Genomic DNA, 15099 nt, shown 5'->3' with positions numbered 1-15099 from the left:
ATGACATGTTTAAATGTGAAGAACATTCTAGTAGCAATAGTAATGGTTCTTCTTGCAATGAAAGTGATTATAATGATGCAACTAGTGATGAGGTATCTGGTAGGGGTGATGACATGGCATCAATGATGTGGTACAAATTATGCAGTAGATGAGAGAGTAGTGATGTGCACAAAGGTGCCATGTGTCGCAATGTTTCTATGACATGGCAAAGAAATGATGGAGACAACAACATGGTGACACAACCACAATGTGACACATGGCATCTGGGTGGTGGTGTGGTAGTGAGTAGATCAAGTGCACCAGATCGTTCCACATGGCAGATTGGGTGACTATCGCTATGTTGCTAAGGAAAGATGCATGCTGGTTAAGCATGGTGACATGGCAACCTAATTAGAGTCCACGACATGGTAGTGGACCCAGTTAGACATGAAACATTGAGAACCAATGGGATGGTGCTACATGGTACCTATGTGGTGAAGGAACCAACACAATAGAATTAGGCCAATCAAATGATGCCATGTGTTGGGTGATCAAACATGGGTTGACTTGAATTCAGAATAAGAGGGAAATTTCAAAAGTGTAAAAAGTTAATATTTTATTATTTCTCCTTTTGAAATCATGTACATGCACATTTTAAATAAATAGAGGTTATAACATATAGTTTTGACCTTCAGAGATTTTTAAATATATGCATAAAAGATATAGTCCTAAAGGTTAAACCAAGAGCTTGTTTTTCAATTTGATCCTCTGGGTATTTTTGATACAGTGACATAGCAAGTTATCATATACCATTGGAACCAAGAAAGAATGAAATTTCCATATTTTTGGTTTATTTTGGTAGAAGAATATATCTGTTTGAGTTATTCAAGGTTTTGTGCCAGGTACCCAATTTTCAACCACATTCAGGTATAATAATTTATATTTGATTTTTAGCAAGATGGTGAGCTAGATGTGTGCTAGAGGTAGTAGGGATGTAGTTAGGAATGGTTTTTCTCACCTCAAAGTTAGTCTAATGAATGATTTTCTAGAATTTTAGATGCATACCTTATGGTTTTATTAGAATAGGTTCTTTCATCATTACAAGGAGATATTTCAAGTTTGTTACAAAACAATGATGAGATTCTTATTAGATTTTAGTTGTAGAAAGATAAGATATGTTTTGCAATAGAAGGGAATGAAGATTCATTTGGACACATATCACTTCTAAATTAGATCATGTGTCTTCTTTCTTCCTATATCTTTCTCTTTCTCTCTCATTATCAGGTTTCCGGTTTCTTAGATGTTTTTCACTGTTATTATACCACAAGGATGGTTACAATTAGGTTGAAGTTTATGTCATGACTATGATACCATTCTATTCAACATATTCTCTCTATTATGAACAAAAATAGTTAAGCTAATATAGATAGTTCATATCTATTTAGTGGTTTTAGGAGTTATTCATGTGTATCTTGACTGTATAGTTTCAAAGAAATGAATACAATAAGAAAGCATCTTCTTAGTTTCATTCTGATTCTTTTCTCCTATCTCTTTAATTTGCAATGTTTTGTGGTTTAGGTACAAAGAACTTAGACCTATTTGTATCCCGTTAAGGTTGTATGTCTCATATGTTTTGTTGTTGGAATAAAGAGCCAAGTAAATTTTTTATGTATTTGACATGGTTGGTGGTTATTTGAGAAGGATGTTTCATGAGAATGAGGTCTTTATGAGCTTTGATGTCTGATTCACAAAGTGATAGGATAGATCTAATATCTTGATGTATGAAATATGTCACTAGTATCATAGATGTATGTGTGTGATTTTTGGAAATGCCCAATAGATAAGGCATTGATCAACTATAGGATCAACTTGTTCTTATTGTTGCATATTTGGGGATCTATTAAAATAAAAATTATTATCATCCATTTCCATTTCAGTTTAAGAGCTGAAAGGATGTCATCACTCAGCTTGTATATTTCTTAAGATTTGCAATTTGTTGTTTCACATCTATCATTGCCTAAGTATAAGAGAAATAAGGGCTTTATCTACTTTGTTTAGATTCAATGTATGCTTTTGAACAACTGATACCATAGTTGGCCCAGCATCTGAAAGGATATGTTGTAGATTGGAAGTAGCTACCCCTACATGTATTATTCTCTCATCGGGATAATTTGAAGAGTAATGTTTGAAAACACCATAGGTTTATTTATGGAAGATAAATTATCCCTGCAAATTTGAAGAAGCATATGACTTAAGACTTTAATAATGATTATATTTTACCAGGGCATAAACAATAAATAATATAGGAATTATATTTATGATTTTAATTTACATTATTATGTCTCCTAAATATATTCACCTTCCATCATCTACTTGATTATTATTACATAGTACATTTTAGCTTCATAGTACAAAAACTCCAGTTATGTGCAATCTAAATTGCACAAATATAGAGAATATTAATAAATTGATACATGTACTCTTTTTTATTTCTTAGTATTTATGTCGAAGGAATTTTTTTGTTTGAAGTAGAGGATATTATTTTAAAATATAACAAATCATAATATGGTAGAACAATGGACTACCATCGATGTATTGTATAATGTTATAATACACCCTAAGTGAGATTTCATATTTCCTTCTAAAATGAATTTTGTTTATATTGAATCTCTTTAAAAGAACATTTTAATTTTATTTTTACTTAGGGTTTCATATTGTGTATACCAAGAAAAGACACATACATATTTTAGTTGTAACTTTTCATGATGTTGTGGTTGATAGGAAGGCATTTTTTTATGTGAACTATTTTTATGCATTACATATGTTACAAATAGAACTACATATAATTTGAGAGACTAGTCAAAGTATGCAAAATGATAGAGATAAAAAATTAAACTTGTCATTTTCATACAAATCAAAGTATTTGTTGGAAATCATCCAATCCCCTATATTTATAAACATCTTCAAAGGGTAAAATTTCTCCTTCCAACACTCTAAATAAATCCCACTATTATTCAACTTGTGTTTCATGATTTTAGTAGGAGAAGGTCTACAAAATTTTGGTAGTTCTAAAACATCAAAATCATTAATACCTTGAATATAAATTAAGATACATACTAGAGATTTACTATTACTTCAGGTATTAATCAAAATTGAATTGACATATTATATTAAGTCATATGTTTTAATTAATTCTTGTCTCTAAATAATTCTTATAACTCTTTATTGCAGAATTTTCCATTCAATTTCTAATGAAGCTGTAAATGAAGTAACCATTCAACTTCCATGATCATATGTAATTTTTAATATTATTAATAAATAGAAGTATTCATATGGTCTATTTATTGTGTATTTACAATACAACTACTTCTTTCGGTATTGTCCTCTAAATTGTTAAAATGATTTGGATAAGGCATTTTTAAAAATTCATTTATCCGTAGTAGCTATTATATGGAACCTTCATCTAAAGAATACAAACATAATCAATTAAATGATAGAGTCTTAGAGGCTAGTCCATATTCAAAGATAAGTTCTGTACAAATTGCATTTCTCTCACCAAGTCTTATCTTTTCCCTATATTAATTTGAAGATTTACATAAAATGATTATTTACCATGGATTGAGCAAGGGAATGGTATTTTTGGATTCAAATTCTTTGAATGGTTAAAACATTGGATTGATAGGGATACCTATATGCTAAAGAAAATATTCAAATATTGTTTTCCTCAAAGTAATAGGTTTCAAATTATTGTCTCTATTGCAGAAAAATAAATTTATTTGAATTCAAAGATGCAAAAAGTGGCACATGTTGCTAATAGTGAGATATTTATGTGAATAGATATAATTGTTTGAATAATACCTTAAGATTTCACAAGAAGATGAAAGTAGCAGAGGAAGGAGGGGTCACTTTTTATCTCTTATCAAGAGATTTAAGAACTATTGGGGCTTCCTAGGAATTACCTAATAGGGTTTTAGGTTACAATCATTTTTTTTAGTAGACATTAATAATAATATATGGTCTAAAATAATAATAAAATATCTACCAATTTGAGCATTTTATGATGGACCTAAAAAATTCTATGTTGCTCGTGTATATATATTATATTTTAAATATACATCAATGATACACAAAATGGTCAATTAGTTGCCTCTTAGAAGATGAGTCAAGACCATAAATGATCATTGTAGTAAGAATGATTGGTGAAAATTTTAGATTTAATGTAGAAAGCAAGTAAAGAACCACCATAAAGATCCACTTTCTTTAATTTGATATGTATCATCTCTATTTTATTGTCTAGCTAGTCACCCCTCATCCCAGTCCAAACCATTATTAAAACAAGATTTACATGAGCATAACCATCATCAATAGGCTATGTCCCTTGAGTGTGAGGCTATTGTAATGGAAAAAGGAAAATCTTTAGTCTCCATGTCCATTTATTTTAATAATATAATATTTCAGCTCTTCTTTAACCTACCACTTCCTTCATCCCTTTTCTACCCATGTCCTCTATCTTACTACACACCTATTTTGGAGTGACTATTGAGCCTTGTAGCAATAAATTCCATGTTTTGAGTACCATCTTGAAAGAGCCTCCATTGATCACATCCTTGTCTGAAATTGTACAATTCCTTATAGTTGTGAATTTTTTTCAAACACATTGTACATAGAATTTGTGTCCAATATGTTTATATCTAGTTACTCAATCCTCTAAAGGAGAGCTAGGTATTCGTGGTTATTGTTCTCTTTATTATGTTATAATGAGGAATGAGATAGTGAGGTGTGCTTATAAAATACAAGTTAATCTTAATGCTAGGATATTGGCATTATTTAAATAACTAAAATTAGGCTAGGGTTTTATTGGGATGAGAGTTTATTTAGGTTTATTTTTTACATTATAAATATTATTGTCATTAATATGAAAGTAAAGAAGTGCTAATTTTTAATATCAAAGGTATAATTTGTATGCTTAAATGTGTAGAGAGTAAAGGTCACACTAATCCTATTTGAATACTAAAATAAAATGAACCTTGATCATGTTCGATACAACTAATGCTAATGAATGAAAGTGGTGTTGATGAGGGACCAAGTAAGAATTGGCCTATGAAGTGTAGATAGAAGATTTAGATCAATGGTTATTTTTCACCGATGTCAAGTATATTGGTAGTAATGGTTCATGAAAGTTATTTTTTCACTGATGATAATGAATGAAAGTGGTGTTGATGAGGGACCAAGTAAGAATTGGCCTATGAAGTGTAGGTATAAGATTTAGATCAATGGTTATTTTTTCATTGATGTCAAGTATAATGGTAGTAATGCTTCATGAAAGTTATAAATCATTTGAAGGATTTGGTGTTAAATACAAAATAGATGGTAAATTGAGAAAATGAGATGTAGAAGTGATCAACTAATATGATGCACAAGAAATTTAGTTTGGTTAGTAAGAAAGGAAGGAAGTTTTAAAGTGAAAAGAGAAGGAATCAATGAGTTACATTGAACTAGACATGGTGGTTGATAAATAAAGAGAAAGAAAGGTTAAGTCAAGCACAAATAGTGTAACCAAGAAAAAGATACCAAAACAATATTAACTAAGAAAGGATGGTTATTGAGTAACTAAAATGTTAATTGATCACTATATTAACTAAGTTATGGAGGTGTTCAATGAAGGAAGAACACAATTCTACAATAAATAAGGACAGTTTATGAATGACCTTGTAAAGGCTGACATCAAGAAAAGATTTCCATAATCCATGCTATTCTATGTATGCTTTTGGGTGTGATTGTGTGTTTTTTTAACAACATCAACGTTTCGGATCATACTCAATGATCCATCATCAGGATGAGAGAGCTAAGAGAACATAATGATAGGTTGCAGACTAAAGCAGAATAAAAAGAGAGAGAAGGTGGGTGCAGTGGCAAGGGGGGCAGCACACAGGTCGAGGGGGCAAATAAATAAGAAAGAGGGGGAAGAAAGATAGAGGGGAGAGTTGAGATAAAGGAAAACATGAAAATGAATGAATAAATAAAAGAAAAAAGACATTATAAAAATAAAATACATTATAACAAAAGATAACAAAAGAAGAGAAAATAAGTAGAGGCCAAAAAATTGAATATAATAAAATAGATAAATAGGTCACCGAAAAGAAAATAAACAATAAATTAAAAATATAAACAATAAACAATAAATTAAAAATATAAAAAATAACAAATGAAAATAAAAATAAAAATAAACATTAAAAAAAAAAAAGAAAAAAAAAAGAAGAAGCATTAATAAATAAATTGACAAGAAAAGAATTTAAAAAATAAATAAATAAGATTAAATAAATAAATAAATAAATAAAAAGAATGTAAAGACGAATGCATATGTGCGAATAAAATACGATCATATGCATATATATATAGGGTTGCAAAGAAAATGTAAATAGAAGTGTACATTCCTATGAAAGAACAAAACCACAACAAAAAAGAAAAAGAAGAAAGTGAACAAATGAAAATAAGGTAAGATGACAACAAAAAATAAAGGAAATAAAGAGACAAATAAAGAAGAGAAAGAAAAAAAGAGAAAAAATTAATAAGAGGACTAAAGAAATTAAGACAATAAAAACCACACAAAAACGATAAACTATTTTTAAAAAAAAATTTAATAATTAATAAAAATGTAAAAAAGCAAGGAGAAGAGTACAAGAATAAAAACTAAAAGCTATAGAGTAAAAAAACAGTTTATTTTTTTTGTGTGGTTTTTATTGTCTTAATTTCTTTAGTCCTCTTATTAATTTTTTCTCTTCTTAATTTTTTCTCTTTTTTTCTTTCTTTTTTTTCTCTTTTTTTCTCTTCTTTTATTATCTTTTGTTATAATGTATTTTATTTTTATATAGAAAAAATTATGCCTCTTCATCATATTCCTTATGGTTTCCATGAATTCCTCTCATCCATACAATCATTAACTAAGTTAGGTTCATTGAATATAGCATTAGGTAAAACATTTTTTGAATCTTGGTAGTTGTATTTGCCACTTGGGACTTGAAATTTTCTTGCATCTCAAAACATGTCTCAAATATTCACCATCTAATTTTACCTTGTCAATATTATCTATTGATCTTCTTAACTAAATTCTTCCTTGTCTTAGAATCTTGTAGAATAGTCCAGATCTTTTCTTGATTCTATGTATGCTTCTAGGTGCGATTGTGTGTTGTTTTAACATCATCAACGTTTCGAATCATACTCAATGATCCATGATCAGGATGAGAGAGCTAAGAGAACATAATGATAGGTTGTAGACTAAAGCAGAATAAAAAGAGAGAGAAGGTGGGTGGGGTGGCAAGGGGGGCAGCACACAGGTCGAGGGGGCAAATAAATAAGAAAGAGGGGGAAGAAAGATAGAGGGGAGAGTTGAGATAAAGAAAAACATGGAAATGAATGAATAAATAAAAGAAAAAATTATAACATTGAATGACATTAATTCATGATTATAACCCTTTAGTTTGATTTTGTATGCATTTTTCTATCATGGGATTTTGTATTTTATTTTATGAGTCTTTGGTGAATTTTCTATTAATTAAGTCTAATTAAAAGATTGAATTAATGATTTGATTTAATGGAAAATCATTATGATATTTTTATATTTAATTATATTTAATTAATTGAGCAATTAATTAAATAAAAAGAATTAAATTTGAAGATAAAAGTTATAAGTATAAATTTAGAACGTGATAATATTTATTTAATTTAATAATAATATATGTAGAGTTCATTTTTAAATAAATTATAAATAATATTGTTATTTAAGTTAATAAATATTTTATCAATTAAGTTTCAAAATAAAGCTAAAACTGAAAATATATTAATTTATTAAAGTTTTAAGATTGCATGATGTATGCATGAGATGAGAATATAAGAAATTAATTAAAAAGATAAAATAAGTGAATTTAATAAAGATATTTTAATTGCATAAAGTGCGCATGAGATTGAAAAATAATCAGTTAATTAAAAAGAAGTCAAGTGAAAATTATATAAAGTAATTTAATAATTCATTTGACGTGCATGGAAAGGAAAATAGAAAAGATTAATAAAAGTTAATAAAGAGTTAAAGTCTAATGAGCACATAGTTCTCCTAGGTGAACGCACAATTAGTGCCCCAAATTAAGGAGAAGGCTCTTTATTACAATTAGAGGGTTCATTTTTTAGGGAAAGGATTTTGGACGTGGATTTTGGCAGAAAATTTGGAAGCGAATTTTGGAAGGGAATTTTGGGGAAAGTTTTAGAGAGAAGTTTTTGGATAGAAGCGAATTCTCTCACAATTTTCGGGTAGTTGCATATTAGCATTAGACTCAAGTAGGGTCTTGTGTTTTGATCACTAAATGATTTTGTCTACTTCATGCTTGTAGAAATTTGTTTTCTCAAACTTTGTTTTATAAATCTTGCCACCCTTCGTTCTAAATCTTTTGCTATTTGATTTCATCTGTAAATCTGGAATGAAAAACTATTTAGAAAACATCGTTCTACAATTTAAAGAAATTAGTTTTAAATTAGGGAGGGTTTGAATGAAATAGAATTTTTATATTTCTAATTTGTTGGCTTTCTAGAAATTGAATAGGAAATGCTTTTGAGTTAAATGTAAAAAAATTTATTGGAAAATTTGACGAGTTGGTCATACTTCATCTATCAGATTTGGGTTGGAATTTTTATAAAAGAAAATTTATTTTAAAAAAATGATGTTTGGTAAGTTGTTTATTTATTATTATTTTTTAATATATATTTAATATAATTTAAATTTAAACTTATTAACAAAATTGATTTAATTAAAATTTATTTTAGTTTAGGTATAATTTAATTAAAAGTTTAATATAAATTTAAATTATTATTATTTAATAATTTTAAAAGTATAATACAAATATTATTAAATTAATTAATAATTAATGAATATTATTGAGTTAGATTGCTTTTAGGATTTCTTGAACTTAGAGAGTACTTGTGTTATGTGATTTGATATCCCTTTTGGGACTTGAGACTATCTCCTTAGCGTGGTGGGAGTGGGCCATTTAGGTTCCACATAGTTGGGTGGTAGTGCTTTTTACTCTTACCATTTAGATCCGTCCATAGTCACTATGGCTGGAGCTTCTAGGGATGCTTGTTTATCATGTTTAAATGATGTTATTTAGTGACACATTTCCTTATATTGATGATTAGCATGTGATAGGTGATGTTATCTACTTTGTAGGATCATCTTATGCTTTATTCTAGCATGTTAGATTTCCTTATGCTTCAGTTGTAGCATGTTTAGTAGTGGCATCCCTATTACGATAGTACTAATGATTTGATCTGTAGTTTGGGATGTTACATGTGGGGGATGGCTAGGGCCCACGAGGTCTTATGATGCTATTGACGGTTGGAAGGAACCACATAGTTAGTTAGTTGTGTTTTATGATGGATGGATTTATCATGTATGGTGGATGGTTTTATTTATTTTATTGTACTTGTATCATGGATCCAAGGAGGATGATATATTTCTATTTATACATATGTATATTCTTTTAGCCATTCATTCCCTGTGACATGTACAGTGGATGATTGAGCATTATGAATTTCATTTGCCAGGAGGCATTCAGAACAAATGTATATTATTCAAATGGACATTGGACTTTTTAATTATTCATTCATGTGGATGTGGTAGTTGTTGACTTAGTATTAACTAAATATAAATGTGACTCTATGTCATGGAATCCTTAAGGAATGTAATTTATTATGTATGCTTATAGTTGATTGTATGTTATGGCTTCTGCTACTTTATGTTTGATGTGTATGATCTATCTTTTCTTGTCTTTGAAAGAAAAATGTTTGGCAAACTTAGTAAAACTTTAGGTTAATTATTTTGGATCCCTTAGTGGGGCATTACATCTAGTATCAAAGCCTAAGTTTCTTCATTGGGAACTCTAGGTATATTGGAATGCCACTAGTGCTAACTACTTCAACAAAAATAAAAACTTTAAACTATTATGTGTACCCATATCAAACTGAAAACTTGATCTAGTTGAACTGAAAGAAAACTTAAACTTTTAGTTGTATATTTTTCATACTTCGACATTTAGACTTCAAAACTGAAAATTATACTTAAAACTAAATTTAGGCAAAACTGAAAATTGAAACTTATTATGTTTTCAAAAGATGTATCTTTTATATGTTCTTTAAGGTAGTATGCCCTTGTTTGTTTTTGCGAGCATTATGTTGCTCTTGTTTAGAGTGTTTAGGGGATCTACTTCGGTATTTGTTAAAGGAATGAATGTTGGATCAATATAATATTTGGTTTACTATTAAACCATAATCATATTGCTCTAAGTAACTAAAAGTAGTATGTTTTATGGTTACCATAGTACCTTGTTATCTCAGATATTATTGTTGTAGTGTTCTTAGTAGAGTCATATCCTCCTAGAGGGGGGGAAGGGTTCAATGGGATCCACAAAGTGAGTTCTTTAGTTTTTATTATTCTTGTAGGCTTCAAGGAGAAAGCCTAAGTCTAGGGTGGGTGGATGTAGTGCCTACCCTTAGTTTGCATTTTTGCTATCATTATTCAACTCTTTTAGGCTAGTTTTATGTTTAATGATTAGTAGTATTGTTTTGAGTTTATCAGGTATTGTTTTAGATTTAGTTTATTATATGATGATATTACTTGGTACTCTATATTTCATGTATACATGATGATTATTACATTTTTTTTTGTTACTAATGATGTTTAGTTAGATGGATTATTATCCTATGTGTCTTCTTATGGATACTTACCCCATATTGCATGTGTATGGTGTGCATGTTTGTTTTATTTATGTATGGCATTTAAGATGTGGTTAAGGAAGAAATTCGTAGTCACCTACTAGTTGGGATCTACATAATGCACCACTTCCTGCCATTGCTTGTTTAGTTTAGAATATTGTGTCTATGCATGCGTGGATTTTATACAAGTTGCAGGTATCGGGTATCAACTTCCCTAAATTACTAGGATGACCATACCCTATCACATCATCTCAATGGCCACCACCCCCCCACCCCCTTTCTCCCTTTTAATTTAAAATGTTAGTGGCCTAGAAAGGTTCGCGCAGCTGGCATTAAGCTACTACGGAAAACCTACTACCGTGGATAGTAGAACTGCCATGGTAGCAGAGCTATTGTGGACAGCTAGGATTTTAAATTGCATGTCATGCTTTGGTAAGTTGTTTATTTATTATTAATTTTTTAATATATATTTAATATAATTTAAATTTAAGTTTATTAAAAAAATTAATTTAATTAAAATTTAATTTAGTTTAAGTACAATTTAATTAAAATTTTAATATAAGTTTAAATTATTATTATTTAATAATTTTAAAAGCATAATATGAATATTATTAACTTAATTAACAATTAATGAATATAAATAAATAAAGAGTTTCATTAATTTAATATTAGTGTTTTAAATATAGTTAATTTTTAATTAATAAAATTATTGATAATTTTATTAGTTATTACTAACTGATAATTGTTGAGATATTAATATAAGTATTTAGTTTGATATTCATTAATTAAATTAATTAAAATTAGTTTAATTAAATTTAATTCATGATGAATAAAGTTAAATAAAAAATTGTAGATAAGTAAGTGATTCCAATCTAATTATTGGAACCTTACATTTAACTCAACTATATGCTTTCAAATCAAACCAAACTGTGAGGTTATGATGTGTTTTTATGTACTGTTTATGTTTTTGGATTTTTGGGTTTTTTCGTAGCATTGACTAGTCATAGGATGTTACTAGAGGCTTGGGAGTTATGTGAATGTGGTGCTATGATGTAATTATTTTAACCCAACCATGGTAATGTGATGGTATGCTCTATGATATGTTTGCATTTAATGATTTCTTTCCAATGTATTTGTGTGACACTGAGGTGTAGGTATATGAGATACTTGACTTAACCATTTTTGAGTCCTCGATTAGTTATACTTGGGTTGCTTTCAAGTCACCTTGATGGGACTAAAGTGTTTTCTTTGATCTTGATGATGTCATGTTGTGACATGTTTGACTTAACCATTTTGGGTCATTGATCAGGATTATTGTGATACTTTCTAGTTTCTCGTAGAGAACTAATGTGATTATTGTGAATTATCTTTTGGCGCTTTTTAGTCACTTGTATAGGGCTAAGGTGATTTTTATATGATTCTCTGATTTGTGCTTTTATTGGGCCTAGAGTAGGTTATCTACTTGTATTGTCGAGAAGTGGCTTGCAATGGGGGCCAAGGACCCTCAGTGGTCCTGGGAGTAACCCATTGTAAGTTGTTTAAAAAGTGAAAACATTACACTAAATGAGAGTAAAATGAACCTAATAAGAATCTTGTATGTTCTCGCCCATGCCTTGAGTGCTAGTATAGACTAGGATGGGAGTAGAGAGAACACTTGGTTGGGACCTTGCATTTTGTAGTATGCCTTGTTAGTACGAGAGGATACTAGTGGCTACAGTGGGATGAGTAGGGACCTAGGAGTCCTGAGGGACTACATGGGTAACTCCGCACATGATTCATGCAATGACACTTGCCTTCTTATATAGTAGGTTTCCTACATGTCGTGTGTACCTTTGGGAATTATATGTTGATCTATTTGAGAACCTTTGAGTTAGATTGCTTTTAGGATTTCCTAGACTTAGAGAGTACTTTTGTTATGTGATTTGATATCTTTTTTGGGACTTGAGACTATAACCTCGGTGTGGTGGGAGTGGGCCATTTAGGTTCCACGCGGTAGGGTGGTAGTGCTTTTTACTCTTACCATTGAGATCCATCTATAGTCACCATGGTTGGAGCTTCTTGGGATGCTTGTTTATCATGTTTAGATGATGTTATTTATTGATGCATTTCCTTATATTGATGATTAGCATGTGATGGTTGATATTATCTACTTTGTAGGATCATCTTATGCTTTATTCTAGCATGTTAGATTTCTTTATGCTTAGGTTGTAGCATGTTTAGTAGTGATGTCCCTATTATGATAGTATTGAAAATTTGATCGATGGCTTGGGATGTTACACGTAGGGGATTGCTAGGGCCCATGATGGTCTTATGATGCTATTGACAGTTGGGAGGAACCGTGTACTTAGTTAGTTGTGTTTTATGATGGATAGTTGTATTTTATGATGGATGGATGTATCATGTATGGTGTATGGTTTCATTTATTTTATTGTACTTATATCATGGATCCAAGGAGGATGATGTATTTCTATTTATACATATGTATATTCTTTTAGCCTTTCATACCCTATGACATGTAAAGTGGATGATTGAGCATTTCAAATTTCATTTGCCAAGAGGCATTCAGAACAAATGTATATTATTTAAATGGACATTGGATTTTTTAATTATTCTTTCATGTGGATGTGGTAGTTGTTAGACTTAGTATTAGCTAAATATAAATGTGACTCAATGTCATGGGATCCTTAAGGAATGTAATCTGTTATGTATGCTTATAGATGATTGTATGTTATGGCTTCCACTACTTTATGTTTCATTTGTATGATCTATCTTTTCTTATCTTTTGAAGAAAAATGTTTGGAAAACTTATTAAACCATTAGGTTATTGATGCAGGAGCATCTAGAGGTATAAGGGCAATCCTGTGTCACCAAAAAAAATGTACTTAGAATTAGTTTCTATTTCATGTCTTTACATTTTTGGATACCCATTTGGGTCAAATAAAGGTTCCAACTCTCACAGTTCAACTATCAGTGTGCTAGAAAATCTCAAAAAAAGAGAGCATGCAATTTGGCCATCATTTTGGTGACCTAGAAGGTGTGAATTGGCCAGATGAATGTAATTGTGATTTAAAGCATTCCAGAAAAAGAATTGGGTCAAAAGGCCCCACTATTTGAAAGTTATTGCAAATTTTTGAGTTTTGGAGACCTCCTAAGAATGCTTCAAAGTTAGGTTAGGGGCATTAAATTACCTCAAAAAGGGCCAAAAAGTGGGGGACAAGCAAAGCTTGTCCATAGGGCTATAGAGCACTTTGAGAGCTTTTTGAAAATGTAAACAGTTCATCAATCAGAGCTAGGATTCAAAAGTTATGCCTCCCGAAAGTTTGGTTACTATTTCTAGATTCTTCTAGATTTGTGCTAACTTCTACCACAGCTTCCAGAACCTTCTATTTGGTCGGTGGATGCCTACTAGCACTTTCTAGAATGTACTCCTAGCCCTTAACCCTCTGGGGTCTTTTCAAGGAGATTTCTGGCATTGTAAAAGGCAGTTCGAAGTGGAGTTTGAGAGGAGGTACTGAAAGTAGAAATTATCTCTAGATTTATGCTATTGTAAGCCCTTGGGGCATGTTTTGAAGTTTATTTTCCTATACTATTGGACTAGCTTATTTTCTCAATTAATATAATTTTCCCTTTTCTGTTGTGTCCATTTTGTCTTGGGTTGTGTCCTCATCAGTTATTTCTTTTGGATCCCTTGGTAGGGCGTTACACAAACTACAATTGAGAAACCAATTGAGCCCCCAACTAGTGGAGAAAATGTTGAACAATAAAGAACTAGGTATGTATTAGAAAAGCATGTTAGAAGGAACCATTCACCAAACTAGATAATTGGAGACAAGAATTTTGGAATCGTGACAAAAACTAAGTTGAGAGACAATACATGTTTGATTTATAAATTTGTGCCTAAATCAATAAAAATATGCAATGGAAAATGAAGATTGAGTTAACACAATGAATGAAGATATAAATGAAATTAGGAAGAAAAACATTTGATTATTAATACCAATACCCAAGGAAAAGATTATTATGGGCCCAAAGTTGATTTTAAGAAAGAAGATGAATTAAAATAGAGAAGTCACAACCAAATAATAATGCTAATATGTAAAGGATATGCACACAAAGAAATAATTAACTATGGTGACACCTTTTCTCCTATTTTTAGATTAGGTGTAATAATTTTACTTGAATATGCCTCCTACAAAGATTTCAAGGTTTATGAAATGGATGTAAAGTCTGCATTTCTAAATGAAATTTTGCAAGAAGAAGTCTACATTGAACAATTAGAAAGATTTATGAACCAAAAGAAGGAAAAAATGGTATGAAAACTTTACAATGTATTATATACATTTAAGTAGACAACCCAAGCAT

The sequence above is a fragment of the Cupressus sempervirens genome, chromosome 4 (genome assembly GCF_028749045.1).
Source record: "Cupressus sempervirens isolate cs-2001-9-10 chromosome 4, ASM2874904v1, whole genome shotgun sequence".
NCBI classification, from domain to species: domain Eukaryota; kingdom Viridiplantae; phylum Streptophyta; class Pinopsida; order Cupressales; family Cupressaceae; genus Cupressus; species Cupressus sempervirens.
Note: the sequence above shows the minus strand (reverse complement) of the source record.